Source organism: Ambystoma mexicanum, chromosome 4q (assembly GCF_040938575.1).
Source record: "Ambystoma mexicanum isolate Mex_15411 chromosome 4q, UKY_AmexF1_1, whole genome shotgun sequence".
NCBI classification, from domain to species: domain Eukaryota; kingdom Metazoa; phylum Chordata; class Amphibia; order Caudata; family Ambystomatidae; genus Ambystoma; species Ambystoma mexicanum.
This window is the reverse complement of record NC_090928.1, coordinates 1315447797-1315465418: the sequence shown is the minus strand read 5'-3', so window position 1 is coordinate 1315465418 and position 17622 is coordinate 1315447797.

Sequence of the window (17622 nt, the reverse complement as noted above, 5' to 3'; positions counted from 1 at the left end):
TCCCTGGACCCGGCCTGCTGGAGACAATGTGGACACACGGGTCCTTCTTCCACATGTGGTGGACATGCCCACAAGCCCAACAATTTTGGAAACAATGCCTGAACATCATTGAAGATATTACCCAAACAACGCTCCCCGTAGAGCCTGAACCCATTTTGCTGGGCGCTCCAATCCCGGGAATATACTCGAGGTCAGGGCCCAAAGCTAAGCTTCTGTCCCAATGACTTCTAGCAGGAAGAATAACAATCGCCCGCTCCTGGAATGCCAGATAGGGACCTCTCCTGCCCTCCTGGTGGACCAAAATGTGGGATAGCCTCATTGCAGAAAAGGTTACGGCGGCAAAGGTAGGGACTCTCCACCACTTTCAGAACATGTGGGGCCCATTTCTTGACTATGACCAAAAATTCCCAGCTCCCACATACAAGCCCCAACAAGCAAAACGGATTCTGGATAGTGGAGACACCTCAGAGAGGGGGGTGCGAGGCGTGAGGGGGAGGGAGAGGGGTGCCAACCTCCGGGATCGTAACCCGAACAGGCATGCGGGATGGGGATTGGGGAAAGGGGGTAGAGTGTTCGTAATATGATTAAAGGTGTCCGGAAGGTTACAGCAATGTAAAACTGTATTTGTTTCCTGCCTTGTTCAAAAATATACATATTTTAAAAAACCTTGGGAGTCCACTCTGCTAATCTGGCCTTCTCCTCCTACGAGGAAGAAGAGATTACCGGAGCATCCTTCTCCTCAGACTTCTTCCCCAGTGGGGTAGAAGCTGAGGTGGTTTTAGTTTCCCTGGGTTCCTGGGAGCCTAATGTCTCAGAGGCTTATGCTAGGATTGCAGATAACACCAAGCACTACTTTAAAGACAGTGGGCCTCATCATGAGTTGGGCGGTAACGCCGGCACTACTAGCGCTGGCGCTATCTGCCCTACCGCCAAACCCACCGGCGCTATTAGTGCCGGATCGCGGGTTTGGTGGTTTTGGAATTCCCCATTCTCCATTAAGCCCATTTGGGAATGCCCCATTACCCATTGGACTCAATGGGGAAATTTTGCGCTAATACCGCTGGCAGATTTCCCGCCGGCGGTATGAGTGTGAATTTTCGGCGGATTTCCCCCCAGCTCAGAACTGGGGAGAAATCCACCAAAGCCCTGATTTGGCGGTAACAGCACTACCGCCGGATTTAAAGGTTACTGCCAAACTCGTGATGAAGCCCAGTGTGCTGATCAATGGAGTAGATACTCCAGCTCTTAGGGATAGTGGGTGCAGTCGAACTGTAGTGGATTCTACCTTGGTAGACCCAGAGGAAGTTGCCAGAGCTACTCTGATGCCCACTAAGTTGGATGATGGCCCACCTCGCATGTTCTCAGTAATACGTGTATATCTTACTATAAATGGTACAGCAGTCAGGATTCCAGTGAGCATACAGAGGAGTGTCCCAGGAAAGGTCTTGTTGGGCAATGACACAGCCCAGAGATTAAAGGAGAGGGTGATGCAGACCCATCGCAGGGATCAAGTAAGTGTTGGGACGGCCCTTGATTAGCCTTGGGAGCAAAGGAGAGGGAAGACGCAGACCCAGCCCAGGACGCAAATGGAAGGGATAACGGCCCACGGAGCAAGAGAGTAAGAAGGGGGAGGGCAGAAAACCATGCGAGGCAGCAAGGGGTGGTGCAGATCCAGCCACAACGCAGGGAGCAAGAGCGCCGGGGGGCCCCAGACAAGTACAGGCAGCAATGGAGTTCCTCTGAACCAGCCCTGGTAGCATTTTATAATACAATAACTAAATGTTTTGAAAAATAAGATGAATTTTGCATTCTGTAAAAAGTGACTAGGCAGGTGCCTTCTGCTTCAGTCACTAGATCACAATTGTGTTCGGCAGTGCTTTTCGGTATTCAACAGCAGAGTGTTCTGCAAAGCCCATTTCTGTTGCTTTACCGGATACATTCTGAAATGCAAAAAGGAATAATTCTGTAGAAATTGTTTGAAAAGAGCTGGAAAAAGAAATCTCACCAACAGGTAGATCTTGAAAGGAGGTGTTTAACAAACATAACTTTGCTGAAGAAGTGCCTGGCACAGAGATGCCTGGATGAGAGGAAGGGCAGTAGACAATTAGCACTGTACAAGCTTCAAATAAATATATTTAACATGCGTGTTCTGAATGGCATTTATGTACCTTTTATAGCTTCTTGTCGATGACAATCCAATGTTAATCTTCCCTTTTCTGCCATTTGCTACATTCACGGTCCAGCTGTTTTTTCAGCAGGTAGCGGGCCATGTGGCTCGTCTGTCTTTTTTTGCTGACATCACAATCTCCCTTGGTTCACCAGGAAGCCTGTAACGAGAAGAATGTTCCTCTGTGTATATAAGAAAAGAAAAAGGATTAGATTTCTCAAACTTGAAAAACTATATCAAGATCTGGAAATTGTTCATATTTCAATATTTAATAAAGCCACGTACACAAGTATATGCTCTCTTTTTGGTGGTCTGTTTATCTGGTTTCCTTACTGCTTTTCTGCCTAACTGGTTATTTATTCACATAGTATCATGCTTTGGTGAAACAGCTTTGTAAGCACAATGCATACAATTATAGATCTTTAGGCTTAGGCATATAGTCGATCGCAAACTTTACAAGGGTATTGACCCCAAGATGTCTTCATAGGAATGCCAGGGGTAGAGGGAAGAGATGAGGCAGGGTAAGACTAAGATTTCACCGGCATATTGACTGAGAAAATAAAGCATTACTTTCAATAGGGGTGTCAACCAACTTTCTTTTTACTCAAGGGGTGCTTACTTCTGATGCTGTTGCCGGACAAGGATCAGGCACTCGGTGGTTCCAGTCCTCCCCTTTCTCCACTGAAGAGCCAGTTCCAGGAAGTATCTGATGGCCAGCTTCCGATGCAAGTCCATTAAACTGAAATAGTAGCACAAACATTAATATTACACGACTAGTGACCAAATTCCTTTCTACCCCCAACTGCTCCAACCCCCCCTTCTCCCCGAACTGCCCCATCCCTCTTCTTTCCCAACTACCTCTCCTTCTGCCCCTACCAACTCTTTAACCCCACTGTATTTTCAGTGATTTAAGACATGCAAGAAGTCGTGTAATAAACAACGATAGACATGCAGCTTCTATTAACGTACAGCTCGTTGTCGTTCGTGCGGTTGAACATTTTGGATTAGTGATTTAAGGCCCTTTATTATTAAATGTTGCCTTGTGCATAGGAGTGGCTCTGCCACGGATAAAAGAAATGTGTTTGCAACCCATGCAACCACATTTTGCATGGAGATTTATTTATGTTAATGTTAATAAAGGTATTTCTATCGCTCACCGTCACCAACAGAATTGGTCCCCAGGCGCTCAGGTGGATCTGCAAACAAGATGGCGGGAATCGGTTAGTCGGGTGAAGAGGGAATAGGAAAGTGAGAAGGTTTTGACAGCTTCAGTTTGGTTTTCACCGTGCGCTGAGCTTTAGAGTGAATATCGGACCAATGCGAGACCTCGTCTGTTGTTGGTGCAGTTTATGTGTTATTTTAGCGGGGTGGTGAAGTGCGTGCAGTTTGCTGAGCGAGAAAACGGTTGTGTGGATTTTCGTGCGAGTTAGGTATGCAGAGAATTGAGCATAGGGTTAGTGGGTTATGTGACTTGGGCAAAAATAGCTGTTTTTTCACATTAGAATTCTTCCGTAAAGTGCTTGCATTAAAATGTAATGAAGCCATTAGCTCATACCTGCCTAACCTTTGGATTTTTCCCGGAGACTCGGGAATTTTAGCCATTTCTCTGGGTCTCTGGGAAAGACCCTGGAATCTCAGGATATTTTATGGGGGACAGCTTTCACTGATTTTTTATTTTTTTTAACGCTTGCAGGACTCCGCTGCCACAGACACCCTGCCCGAGTGTTGCTTTATCTCTGCAGCAATGACTGTAACGCTTCCAGCACATTGGCAAAAAGAATGCAGGTGAAGCAAAATAACGCGCGTTTCTTTTGCTTTCGTTCTTTTTGCCCAGGTTAGGGTGGACTCAGCCCCATTGAACTAGAGCCACCAGGTTTGCAGGCTGGACAACTCACCACTGTACTGCATAACCTGATGAAAAACAACTGAGGGGAAATGTCCAATTTCCGTACTGCAAAATTCAGGGAAAACGTTTGTGTTGGTTCTTGGAGTTTACATGTGCACATTTTAACGTGTTGATTTTATGGAAGGCAAATGTCCTTTGTCCTATGCAATTTGGGTGGTTGTGAAAAGGCAATTTAATGAAATGTCACATCACTTACAACAGAGTTTGCCTTTTTAACATGTAGGCAGAGCATACATCTCAGGAATTTTGATTTTCAAATGTAGGCAGGTATGCATTAGCTTCCTTCAACTTACATGAAAAGGAATACACATTTTCTTCGTTTGTCACGCACCTGGCTCCAGCCTGCTTTCTGTACACGTGCAATCATATTAAATATCATATTGCTGACTATTTGCAGCTTCTAAAATCAGTTTTCGATAGCACAGTTCCATTGTTTTCATTCTTGAACACCAGCTGTCATGCACACACAAAATGTTTGTCAAAGAGGGTTTTCTACTTTAAAGCTTCCCCGCGCCTTCAGCATTAGGCAAATGCGTCAGCACGCGCCATTCCCACACTAATAAAGAGATGGCAGAACGAGGGCTGTGCCAGCTCCGACTAGGGGCACTTGTGGGCTGCACCCATAATACATAGCTCTCAACCATTGGTGTTGCAAAGGCGGGTGAAATCACCCGATTTTGTTTTTGGCGGGTGAGACGCCCATTGGAATGTATGGGCGTGCAGAAGGCTTGGCGGGTGAGTCAGCCCTTTACAAGGCGGGTGACACCCGCCAAAAGCGTGTGAGTTGAGAGCTATGCATAATGTCAGGAAAGGCCGGGGGCATCTTTTCCAAACCCTAAGCACTGCAGTACATTAAGGCCTTCAGATTGCAATGATTTCGGCAAATGAGCGGTTTGCAAATACTATTTTGAAACCTAAAAATGAACATCGGACCCAAGGCAAATCTCCAGTGCTCAAAGGGACCCATGAAAGACTCTCCGGCCGGGCTCCACTGGTGAGAGAGGAGCAGAGATTCGGTGAACCGCCGGTGCCGCAGGACATCTCGGCTTCACATGGGCTGGGTGCGCCTGCCTGTGGTGATGGCGAGGGGCGCCGCTGCTCTGGATGCTCAGCTCCTGAATCCCTCGCTCGCCCTCCCTCGGGCCTCCAGCAGGCCCGCCAGAGCCCCCTTTCACGGTCCCGGCCTGCACAGCTGGCTTGGATGCCGTCAGCTTTTCTTTTCCCGCGTCTCCCCGCCATGCCCCTCCAATCCCAAATCGCTCACATAAATAAGGGGGCCCGGAAACCTGTGCACTCCCACCTACCTCTTCTATGGATTTATCCCGTTTTTTGTGCCCAGCAGGAGCAAAGCCACTGTCTTCTTCCGCCGCCATTGCTGCCCACGTTGCCAGGTCCAAGTAAAAAAAAAAGGCGAATAAATGCCCCTGCAAAACAAGCCGACTGACACCAAAACCAGCAGAAGGAAAGAGCACTCACTTAAAATGCTGTGCTTAGGTCTCAAAAGTAAGACAGTTAACAGAATAGCATAACTATACATACAACACAGTGTTAAAGTAAAAATATTTTACTATAATCTGCTGCAAGCAAATTTAACCCCACTTTCCTCAGAAACACTTTTTTTTAAAACACCCTTTATTATGAACAGCACAGTAAAATGAAAACCTCTTTATTAACCGGCTGCACACCTTTGTCAAACAATTAATAAAAATAGGTGACCTTATTATCACAAAAGTTATGTTTGTCAGCTTGGTTTATCATGTGATTTGCATACTTTTTAAGCCATCTCCATCAAAACCCAAACATGTCCTCAAACTGTAGCTGGGAAGATATGTGGTTAAGTACTTCAATTGCAAGACTGGACTCCATTGATTTCGCCACTTCCCTAAAGCGTTTTATGAGAAAATCATTTTGATCTTGCTGTCCCTAGTCTGAAAACATTTGAGGTCCCTGGGAGTGATTTGTTTTGCAGGGAAGACAATTCTAAAAAGGCCTCAGTCATGATATTGCTTCAAATGTTTCCTTGTCTCCCCTAGGGTCCTGATATCTCCCTTTCCAGTGCAGGGAACCACAGAAGGGGACATTCTGGGTTCATGTGTGGGGTTTTTCAGTCCCGATGGTGGACAATTTGCTATCAGGTAAGGGCAATGCAGCATATGCCAGTTGTAATACAATGGGAGGAAAGTATTCTTAAATAAATGTGTGGGGTTTTTCAGTCCCGATGGTGGACAATTTGCTATCAGGTAAGGGCAATGCAGCATATGCCAGTTGTAATACAATGGGAGGAAAGTATTCTTAAATAAATGCGTTATTCCGGCACGGTGAAGTTTGAGTTTGTTCCACAACGAACATAGAATACCTTGGTGCCTGCTTTTGACTGGGGTGGCAAAGGATTCTCACCCAGGGGGGCATGCTATGTTAAGGCCTGTGGCTTCCATTTTCGCCCAACATACTCTCAAGCTTTACCCTTGCCAGATTGTGCATTTTGAGGGTGCTGGATGCCAGCTTTTGACTGGGATGGCAAAGGATTCTCACCCAGGGGGGCATGCTATGTTTAGGCCTGTGGCTTCCATTTTTGCCCAACATAGTCACAAGCTTTCCCCTTGCCACATTGGGGATTTTGAGGGTGCTGGATGCCAGCTTTTGACTGGGGTGGCAAAGGATTCTCACCCAGGGGGTACATGCTATGTTTAGGTCTGTGGCTTCCATTTTTGCCCAACATGGTCTCCAGCTTTACCCCTGCCACGTTGGGGATTTTGAGGGTGCTGGCTGCTTGCTTTTGACTGTGAGGGCAAAGGATTCTCACCCAGGAGGTGCATGCTATGTTAATGCATGTGGCTTCCATTTTCACCCAACATAGTCTCAAGCTTTACCCTTGCCACATTGGGGCTTTTGAGGGTGCTGGGTGCTTGCTTTTGACTGTGATGGCAAAGGATTCTCACACAGGGGGTGCATGCTATGTTTAGGCCTGTGGCTTCCATTTTCACCCAACATAGTCTCAAGCTTTACCCTTGCCACATTGGGGCTTTTGAGGGTGCTGGGTGCTTGCTTTTGACTGTGATGGCAAAGGATTCTCACACAGGGGGTGCCTGCTATGTTTAGGCCTGTGGTTTCCATTTTCGCCCAACATAGTCTCAAGCTTTACCCTTGCCAGATTGTGGATTTTGAGGGTGCTGGATGCCAGTTTTTGTCTGGGATGGCAAATGATTCTCACCCAGGGGGGCATGCTATGTTTAGACCTGTGGCTTCCATTTTTGCCCAACAAGGTCTCCAGCTTTACCCCTGCCACATTGGGGGGTTTTGAGGGTGCTGGGTGCTTGCTTTTGACTGTGATGGCAAAGGATTCTCACACAGGGGGTGCCTGCTATGTTTAGGCCTGTGGCTTCCATTTTTGCTGACCATAGTCTCGAGCCTTACCCTTGCCACATTGGGTATTTTGAGGGTGCTAGGTGCCAGCTTTTCACTGTGATGGCAAAGGATTCTCACACAGGGGGTGCCTGCTATGTTTAGGCCTGTGGCTTCCATTTCTACCCAACATGGTCTCCAGCTTTACCCCTGCCACGTTGGGGATTTTGAGGGTGCTGGATGCCAGCTTTTGACTGGGATGGCAAAGGATTCTCACCCAGGGGGGCACACTATGTTTAGGCCTGTGGCTTCCATTTTTGCCGAACATAGTCACAAGCTTTCCCCTTGCCACATTGGGGATTTTGAGGGTGCTGGATGCCAGCTTTTGACTGTGATGGCAAAGGATTCTCACACAGGGGGTGCCTGCTATGTTTAGGCCTGTGGCTTCCATTTCTGCCCAACATACTCTCAAGCTTTACCCCTGCCACGTTGGGGATTTTGAGGGTGCTGGATGCCAGCTTTTGACTGGGATGGCAAAGGATTCTCACACAGGGGGTGCCTGCTATGTTTAGGCCTGTGGCTTCCATTTTTGCCCAACATAGTCACAAGCTTTCCCCTTGCCACATTGGGTATTTTGAGGGTGCTGGGTGCTTGCTTTTGACTGTGATGGAAAAGTATTCTCACCCAGAAGGTGCCTGCTATGTTAATGCATGTGGCTTCCATTTTCGCCCAACATAGTCTCAAGCTTTACCCTTGCCACATTGGGGCTTTTGAGGGTGCTGGGTGCTTGCTTTTGACTGTGATGGCAAAGGATTCTCACACAGGGGGTGCATGCTATGTTTAGGCCTGTGGCTTCCATTTTCGCCAGCATAGTCAAAAAGGTGTGCTTAGCAAAGCATTCGAAAATCATTCAGCACAAGTGCAACGAGGCAAAAGCTGAATGACAATCAGTATAAGTCCGCAAATCATCCTACAAACTCTGTGATGCTCTGGAGTAATCAGTAAGCCATCCCAGAATCATCCCCATATCATCAGGGACAAACATGTTTCATGACGATGCTCTTGAAGTAATCAGTAGGTCATCCCAGAATCATCCCCATATCATCAGGGACAAACATGTTTTTGCTCTTCAAGTAATCAGCAGGTCATCCCAGAATCACCTGGGGCAACCTGTTAATGCCCCTGAAGTAATTGGCAGGTCATCCCAGAATCATCCCCAAATCGTCATGGTGATGCTCTTGAAGTAATCGGCAGGTCATCCTAAAATCATCAGGAACAAAGAGTTTCCTAAAATAGGGATGATGCTGGCATCATCAGCAAGTCATCCTAAGCTCATCCCCAAATCATCACCCACCATTCTGAGACATTTGCTGATGACTTTACCAGCCTGATGACTTCTGATGATGTGGGAATGATATGATATGACCGTTTATTTATATAGCGCCTATACACAATGTGTTTCAATGCACTTCAAGGCAAGGGGGGGAACAAGGGAAAATACAACCACATTCTTACAGGCCATGAACAGTAAGGATGCGAAATTAACTATCGTACTCGGCCTGACGACTTTTCAGATAGTGCAAGAGCTAAGACATAGATAAGGAAGGGAGGGGGAGAGTGGGAAGGAAATGGAAACAGACAGGCGACTACCGTACTAGGCCTGACGACATTTCAGGTAGAGCCAGAGAAAAACAAAAGGTGAGGGAGAGGGGTGCAGAAAGGGAGGGGAGGAACAAAACAAGTGACTATCATACTAGGCCTGACGACATTTCAGATAGTGCTGGAGGGGTGGTGGGGAGGAAAAAAACAGTAATGGGAGGGTGGAGGAAACAGACGAGGTTGCTATCATATTAGGTCCAGGGACAATTCTGATAGAGTAAGTGCATAGAAGAAAGTAAGGGGAGGAGATAGGAAAAGGGAGAAGGGAAAGGAGGAGAGAAAAGAGAGTAAGCAGTCAAAAAGAGTGGAGAAGCAAGAGTGGAGAGTGAATACAATTGCAGAAGTCAGTAGTAACAATAATGTTGCAAGCCAGGATATAAGATGAAGATGGAACAGCATGATTTAGGGCCACCATGAGTACAAGATGCAAAGGAAGTCCAGAATGAGAGTTGAGAAAGAGTGATGCACTGTGAATGAATGAAGTCCATAAAAGTAAAATCCAGCATTGGCCACAAGACAGTGATGGTGAAGGAAGGCACCAGGTGGGCGGGGCTTGCTAAGTGGTGAAAAAGAGTAGCAGGCAGGAAGGTACCAGGTGGGCGGAGCTTAGAATTCTAATGTAGTTTGATGATCATCGGATGACTCCAGGATGATCTCTAAAGTCATCCTTTTAGACTAGGGGAACCATGAATATTTTAGCAGATGAAATCTGTGGCTCAGCTGAAAACTGTAACACCATAAAAACATCAAGAGGAAGCCACACAGGAGACTATAGTCAAAAATTACGCTTGTTTTATTATTTATACTGCGCGCCAGATCCGAGGGTATGCAAAGCAGAACCTAGTCAGACTCGTGTAGATGTTATTGCCAAATGAGAGAAGGTAATACTTGTTTTTCGGTCAGGGGATAACGCCTTATTGTATTGGTGCCTCTTCTCTTGGCGCGTGCCCTTGCTGGGCACTTTTCAGGGGCTATCTTAGGGGAGAGTCATTACCTCCACGTCCACTCTTCCTCGTCACAGTACTTACTTCATGAGGCCCCTGCCTCCGACACAGGACCTTCTTCTATTTCTTTAAATTCCTATAACTCCTCCCACACATCCATTTCACTCAGTTTTACTTTTTCCTGCCTCCGGCAGGTTGGACCTTTTCTTCCCGGTGCGGGGCACTGGGGAGCACCGCTTGCTGGCCCCCTGTGGGGGGTTGTGTGGCGGGGCCCTCGGCTCCCTCAGGTGCGGCGCTGCTCCTGGGCCACCTGCGAGGTTTGGGGTCACAGTTGAGCGGGACTGCCTCACTCGGTTCTTTGCTGGGCTCCGGACCGCAGCATGAGCATTGTGTCCCGGGTCCTGCACGGCCCGAGGGAAGGTAAGGAGAGGGGAGGACTGGGTTTGATGTTTTTACCCTCTCCTCCTGTTTTTGGCCATCTTGATTCAACAGGCCATTTCCTCGCGCTCTGTGTACACATCTTTATTGGAAATGATGGCAAGCACTTGGCAGTATGGGCTACCCTTCCCTTTTGTTGTGTGGCCTCTCTGCTTCTTGTCGTGGGGTGACAGTGGCAGAGAGTCTTTGAAAATGTGGAGGCTCTATTCTGTCGCAGGCATGTCACATATCACCCGCTCCTCAGACACACACAGCTCAGGATGCACCGGATGTTAGCTGCATTCTCTGGGGCAAGGTAAAGAGAGGGGAGGACTGTGCTTGATTCCCCTCGCCTGCTGGTATGGCCATCTTGACTCCTTCAACATGCCGTTTCCTCGTGCTTTGTGTACACATCTTTATTGGAAATGATGGCAAGCACTTGGCAGTATGGGCTAAGTCTTCCCTTTTGTTGTGAGGCCTCTCTGCTTCTTGTCGTGGGGTGACTGTGGCAGAGAGTATTTGAAAGTGCGGGGGCTCTGTTCTGTCACAGGCATGTCACATACCATCCGCTCCTCAGACATACACAGCCCAGGATGCACCGGATGTCAGCTGCATTCTCTGGGGGAAGGTAAGGAGAGGGGAGGACTGTGCTTGATATTTTTCCCCTCTCCTGCTGGCATGGCCATCTTGACTCATTTAACATGCCGTTTCATCGTGCTCTGTGTACACATCTTTATTGGAAATAATGGCAAGCACTTGATAGTATGGCTAGCCTTCCCTTTTGTTGTGAGGCCTCTCTGCTTCTTGTCGTGGGGTGACAGTGGCAGAGAGTCTTTGAAAGTGCGGGGATTCTGTTCTGTCACAGGCATGTCACATACCACCCGCTCCTCAGACACACGCAGCCCAGGATGCACCGGATGTTGGCTGCATTCTTTGCGTGCAGCCTGTGAAAACGGCGCAGATTTGGGCACGTCTGCAAGCGGCCGGAAGGGTACCGACCTGGCATAGTCTACACTTCGGGTTCGAGTCTCTACGGTGCTGACTCGGCCCTTCATCCTTCCTAGACCGATGTATTGGAACGATTTAGAGCTTGGGGCTACCAGCTACTGGATACAGGGCTCAAGCCACCTCTCAGTCATGTGGCGAGTTAGTGGTGTGTTTGGGTCTGTGCTAGCTATGGACGCAGACTCCTTGTCCTGTCCTCTTCCTCTGAACTTCACGAGGGAAGGTCAAAGGAGATGATTTTCTTTTCCCTTGTCCGTGTCCGGCATGGAATTATAGAAAATGAATCATGGAAGTAATGGCCGTTCAGAGGGTTCCCAGTGTCTCTTCTTTTAGGGCCTAGGTCCTCCGATGCCGACCTGTTGCTTTCACGCCTCCTCTCAGACTCGTGGGAAGTGATATGGCACATGGTGGCACATGTCTGTGCTTAGAGGAGTTCTCTGGGCCCCTGGTACCGGTGGAGGGGGATGTCACTTCAGTGGGTTTTTCCAGTGTAGGCATACCCCAGGTGGGTGGGTTGCCTTTGATGTCTGCTATCCGGGATGGATTGCTTTGCCCCGCTTTGTGACAGTACTCTGCCCTTTTGACGCCAGCCTGGTGGCTCCTCTGTCGGCTGGAGGGGCCATGGTCTGCTGGACTTCTGGGCTGTCCTGTATCTTCCTTTTGATAAGTAGGATCTTTTTGTGGGCTGGCAAGCATGCTGTTATATTGTGGCATAGGCATACTTCAACGTCCTGTGATTATCCTCTGGTGCAAGTGCAGTGACTGGCGGTTTTCCCTGGCTCCTCGTCTCTATCTTCTCGGAGGTGTATGGGACCGGTGGGGTTCGGCTTCCTGGGTAATGGGCTCCTTCCGGAGGGGGGTATCAGTTGCCGTTCCTGTCTCCTCCTGTCCAGGTTTCAATGGTTAGGACTTTGGTACCCAGCTCACGGTCCAAGTAGTTGGCCATGGGATCCGTTCTCTCCGATCGGTTGTTGTGGGTTACCGTCTTGTCCGTTCGTCTCCCTGTTCAGAGTCAAGTTTTCTACTTGCGGGTGTTCCTGGCCCCTATGCCTTCTAGGATGTGTCACCTGCTTATGGGTCTCAAGACCCTGCACTGCTTGTCTGGACGTCTGGGGAGAACGTACTTTGTGTGTTGTGCGGGGGGGGGCGCTTGCTGGCTGGTCTGGGTTCTCAGAAGGCAGTATGTCTCGGCTCGACTGTTGCTGAAGTTACGGGGCACGTGGCGTCTTGCATGTTTTCCGGTTCCTTGAGCCCGTCTTCGGTTACGTCCCCTGGTGTCCTATACTCTCTCCCTCTGGCTCCCGACGTCTCGGCTTTCGTAGTTTTGTTTTCAGTGTCCCCAGCGCTGCGAGTCTCCCTGCTATGGTGGCGGGAGGTTTCAGGTCTACAGGCTGACGTGTGCATACTCCTTCCTCCTGTGGCCTCTCTTATTACCGACGCCAGCAGAAAGGGTCTACATTGGGGGTCCTCTCAGCTCAAGGGTTGTGAGATCTGGGGAGAGCCGGCGATCATCCAATTGGCAAGAGTTGTGCCATTGTCCAAGCTCTGGTGTACTACAAGGAGTTGCTGGACGGTCGGCCGTTTTGATCCGATCAGACAATACGATGGCCTTGGCATATGTCAACTGAAAAAGGGGTTCCGGCTGCTCCTTGAATGCTCTGGCAGCGCTGATAGGCACCTGGGAGGAATCCCATCTGGTGTCTCTGGTGGCCTCACGTATCAGAAGGGTGGACAATGTTCAAGCGGATCTTCTCAGACGCCGGTTTTCACTCCTCTGCGGAACTGGTCCTTTTGGCCCAGGTCTTTGCGGTAACCTGTGTCAGATTGGGGTCCCCGGTTCTAGACCTGTTTGCATCCCCGGCCTCAGCAGAAGTTCCCTTCTTCTGCTCTCGGTTTCAGGCCGGGGTGGATTGGGGGATGGACGCCCTCTCTGTACTGTGGCCTTGGGGTTTTTCCTTTATGCCTTTCCGCCTATTCCCCTTCTGCCCCGGGTGGTTTGGCGCATCAGAGTGTCCAGGGTGACTGTGTTGTTAGCTCAGTTCTGGTCCCGCCGGAGTTGGCTCCCCTCTCTGTTGGAACTTCGGTCCTAGGAACTGTGGCTGGTTCCGAGGTGGCCGTGTCCCCTTCAAGGGGATCTGTGGTTGGAATTCCACTGGATGTAATGGGCAGTGTGGCTATTGCTCAGTCTAGGTTGATATCTCCGGGGTTCTCAGATCCTGTAGTTGAGTACATAATGGACCCTCCACTCTGAAGGTGTTCGGCAGGCATTGGGGCCATTTCCGAGACTGGTATGGGCGGTCTGGGATCCCTCCCCTGCGTTCTGGCCTCTCTGCTATCCTTCGATTCCTCCAGAAGGGCTTTTGACAGGGGTCTGGCAGTTTTTTCCAGGTTTCGCTCTCAGTGGGCCTCCATGAAATTCCTTTTCGGGGGATGGTCACTTTGATGGGGAGGTGTTGGTGGGGAAGTTGCTCCAGGGTTTTTCTTCTTCCCGTCCTTGTGCTGATAAAGGGCTTCCCACTTGCGATCTCCCTCTTGTATTACGGTTCCTTCAAGGGCCTCCTTTTGATCCCTTTTTCTGAGATTGATATCAAACATCTTACACTGAAATCTGCTTTCTTATTGCCCTCGCTTCTGCCCATAGGCTTGGGGAGTTTGGGGCTCTCTTATGTCACCCTCCTTTCCTGAGGGTGCTGCCAGACTCGGTGGTGCTGAGGTGTGGTCCGAAGTTCCTCCCTTAAGTTGTATCTCGGTTTTCACACCTCTCAGGATCTGGTTCTCCCTGACTTCTTTAATGATCCGAGAATGCATAAGGAGGTGGCTCGGCTTAACATTGATGTCCGGCGGAACGTGTTGGAGTATTTGGCTTGGTTTGCTTTTTTCCACCAATCTGATAGTCTTCTGATTGCTTGTGGTCAGGCTGGGGCTGGGCATAACGCATCTGTTGTTTCCATATTTCCGGTTGTTCCGGGTTGTGATCTCCAGTGCCTATGTGGCTTCTGGCCTGCCTGTGCCTGCGCTTGATCAGGGGCGGTCTGATAGGGGTTTGGGGGCTTCCTGGGCCGATGCAAGGAGGGTTTTTCTCTGCAAGAGATTTGTATGGCTGCCCCCTTGGCTGGTCTAGGGGCCTCATTAAGTAAGTACTGTGAGGAGGAAGAGTAAGACTAGGCGTAATGAAGATTACCGGTAAGTATTCAGAGCATCTCTGTGCATGCCGTTTCCGGTCTCTGCTTTTTACACCTGCTCTGGTGATGTGCTCTGTAAAACACGTGGGGCCTCATTACGACCCAGGCGGTAAGTTACTGCCTGGGCCGTGACTTTACCACCATGGCGTAAACTATGTTTACGCCATGGTGGTTGGCGGATTTACCGCCCCATTCCAACCTTGGCGGGGCGGTAAATCCCCATTTTCCCTTCCCCATTCCCATTTTTGCCCCATAGGGCATAATGGGAGTGGGGAAGGCGTTAATTACGCCACCGTAAATTACGGTGGCGTAATTAACTCCATGGTCCCTTAGCGCCATGGATTTTAACACCTGCTAAAAGCAGGTGTTAAATCCGCCATGGCGCTAAGGGACTTCGGAATCAGGCGGTAAGGGTCGGCGCTGTTTACGGCGCCGTAACCCCCTTACCGCCTGAGTTGTAATGAGGCCCGTGCTCTTTTCAGTCGGATTTACGTGTACTCTGATGGTCCGCGGCTCTGCAATGCGCATGTTCTTTTGTTAAGATGTTAAGCTATAATAGTGTAATGATGAAGACAATGTATTTGTTTCACTATAGTAATGCAACCAGTTCTCATATGCTGTATGTACATAGTTCAAGTTATTCATTCATTAGTTCAGGCGAAGTGCATATGCAAGTCACCATTGTGATTTCATGACATTCCAGCATGGAGTGTGGGGAGGAAAGGTTCTGACAGGCGGTTGGTTTTGTTTTGGTTCTCCGTGGCGGAGCCTGCCGCCGTCGTGTATTCTGAATAAACAATATTGTTTAAAGCTACGTGTGTTGGCAGATAAATCAACATTGGCGACGAGGATGATTCATGGGCCCCGCGCGCGTCGATTGCTGTGGACTGAGCTGTAAATCTGTGAATTTATGGGCTTTTCTTTCCGCGGCGGTGGCAGGCTTGGATGTAAAGTGGAAGGAAAATTCAGAGCAAAGGCAAGTGATTCACGCAGCGATCTCTGGTGCGCACACAGCAGAACAAAGGCAAGTGAATTATACAGCGATCCCTGCAGGCCTTTAAAATGTTAGTTTAATTATCGTGCATTCATGAAAGATGAGCTGGGAGCGTCAGCAAGGCCTAATCCTAAAGTAAACAGGCCATTGTGACGTGTGTTTCCTAGCAACCAGCACTCGGCTGCCTCAGGAAAATAAAGTAAACTAACAGAACTCATCGCGCTGCATCTCTGAAGAGAAGTACTGGCCATTGTTAGTGTGTTCAATACATTACATTGTTGCGGCTGCTCAAGATACATCTATACAGGCAATTAAAGCCACGGCAGCTCAGTTAACAGATCGCCTGCAGCAACTTGGGATTCTAAGCAAAAATTGACTTGTTGCAACTTGCATTTGACTGCTATTTCGGACAGCTAGCAGTAAGACCATCATGACCACATCAATTCCACCTCCCAGATCATTTTTGGAGGAGCCTGGTAGGCCCTTCCTCACATGGGACAAATGGAAAGACGCTTTTGAAAATTATTTAGTGGCTATAGGAGGTGACAGGTTTTCCCCAGCACGTAAGAAAGCTCTGTTAATACACAACCTGGGTGTTGAGGGACGCAGAATTCTGGATGGATTAGCTGGCAGTCAAACATTGGATGATAATGATGCTGACATTTATGACCAAACAGTGAAGAAGTTACGGGATCATTTTGAACCGCGAAAAAACATAAGCTTTGAAAGGCACAAGTTTTTCCAAAGAACGCAAGAACAGAATGAGTCAGTGGAGTCATATGTAGCGTGTCTCAGGTCATTGAGTTATTCGTGCGAATTCGAACAGTTGGCAGATTCTTTAATAAGGGATCAACTACTTAGATGCACCAATAACCCGAAAATTCAAGAAAAACTCCTAGCAAGGGACATGAAGTTGGAGGAGGCACTGGATATGGCAAGAAGTATAGAGCGAACATCTCATTACGTGAAAGAACTTAAAGATGATAAACAAATTACCACGGCCATGTCAGTTTGCTCAGTTGACCAGAGGAAGAGAAGTAACTCCCTTAATCCAAGAAGAGGGAACTGGAGTGCGAAGGGTTCCTGTTTTAGATGTGGAAATTTTAGACATAGTGCAAACTTTCCATCATGTCCGGCTAGATATGCAGAATGTTTCAGGTGCAAAGGAAAAGGACATTTCGCCAATTTTTGCAAAGCTGGCTCAGTAAACCTGATAGAGTCAACGGTGGACGCAAGATCCAACCATGAAGAGGAAGTCAAGAGAAATTATAATATTCAGGAGGTCTCGGCTAATCAGGAACCAAAAACAAAGTTTGTATTTGAGATTTCCACCATTCAAGGTGATGGAAATGGTCCAAGTGATATATTCCAAGTGGATGGATGTGACGTAGAGATGAAGGTTGACACATGTTCTCCTTGGACAATAGTATCTAGAGACACTCTAGTAAACGTATTAAAGAAAGAAGAAAAATTGATTAGATCCACGAATGTCAAAGCATGTGGATATGCAGAATCGGCCATTGACATCATGGGGGAGTTTCCAGCCAAAATCGCCTACAAAGGAAAAGTTTGTCAAGCCAACATAATTGTGTCCAGAAGAGGTTCGTCCTTATTAGGATGGGAGGAGCAAAAGAATCTTGGTGTGAGGATTCAAGCTAGTGCATCAAATCCTATATCCATAGCGGAAGTAGGAGACATTTGGTCAAGGAATTTTCCTGAAGTATTTTCGGAGGAACTTGGGAAATTAAAAAACTTTGAACACCACATCAAACTCAAAAAAGGGGCACAACCCATTCAACACAAGGTGAGGCAAGTCCCATTGAGAATGAAGAGTCAGTTAACTGGAGAACTCAAGGACTTGATGAGAAAAGGAGTGATAGAACCAGTAGTTGCCACGGAGTGGTTATCACCTATTGTGTTAGTGGCCAAGTCGAATGGAAATTTAAGGCTGTGTGTCGACCTGCGCAGTCTCAACCAAAACATTGTAGTTGAAAAGCATCCTCTTC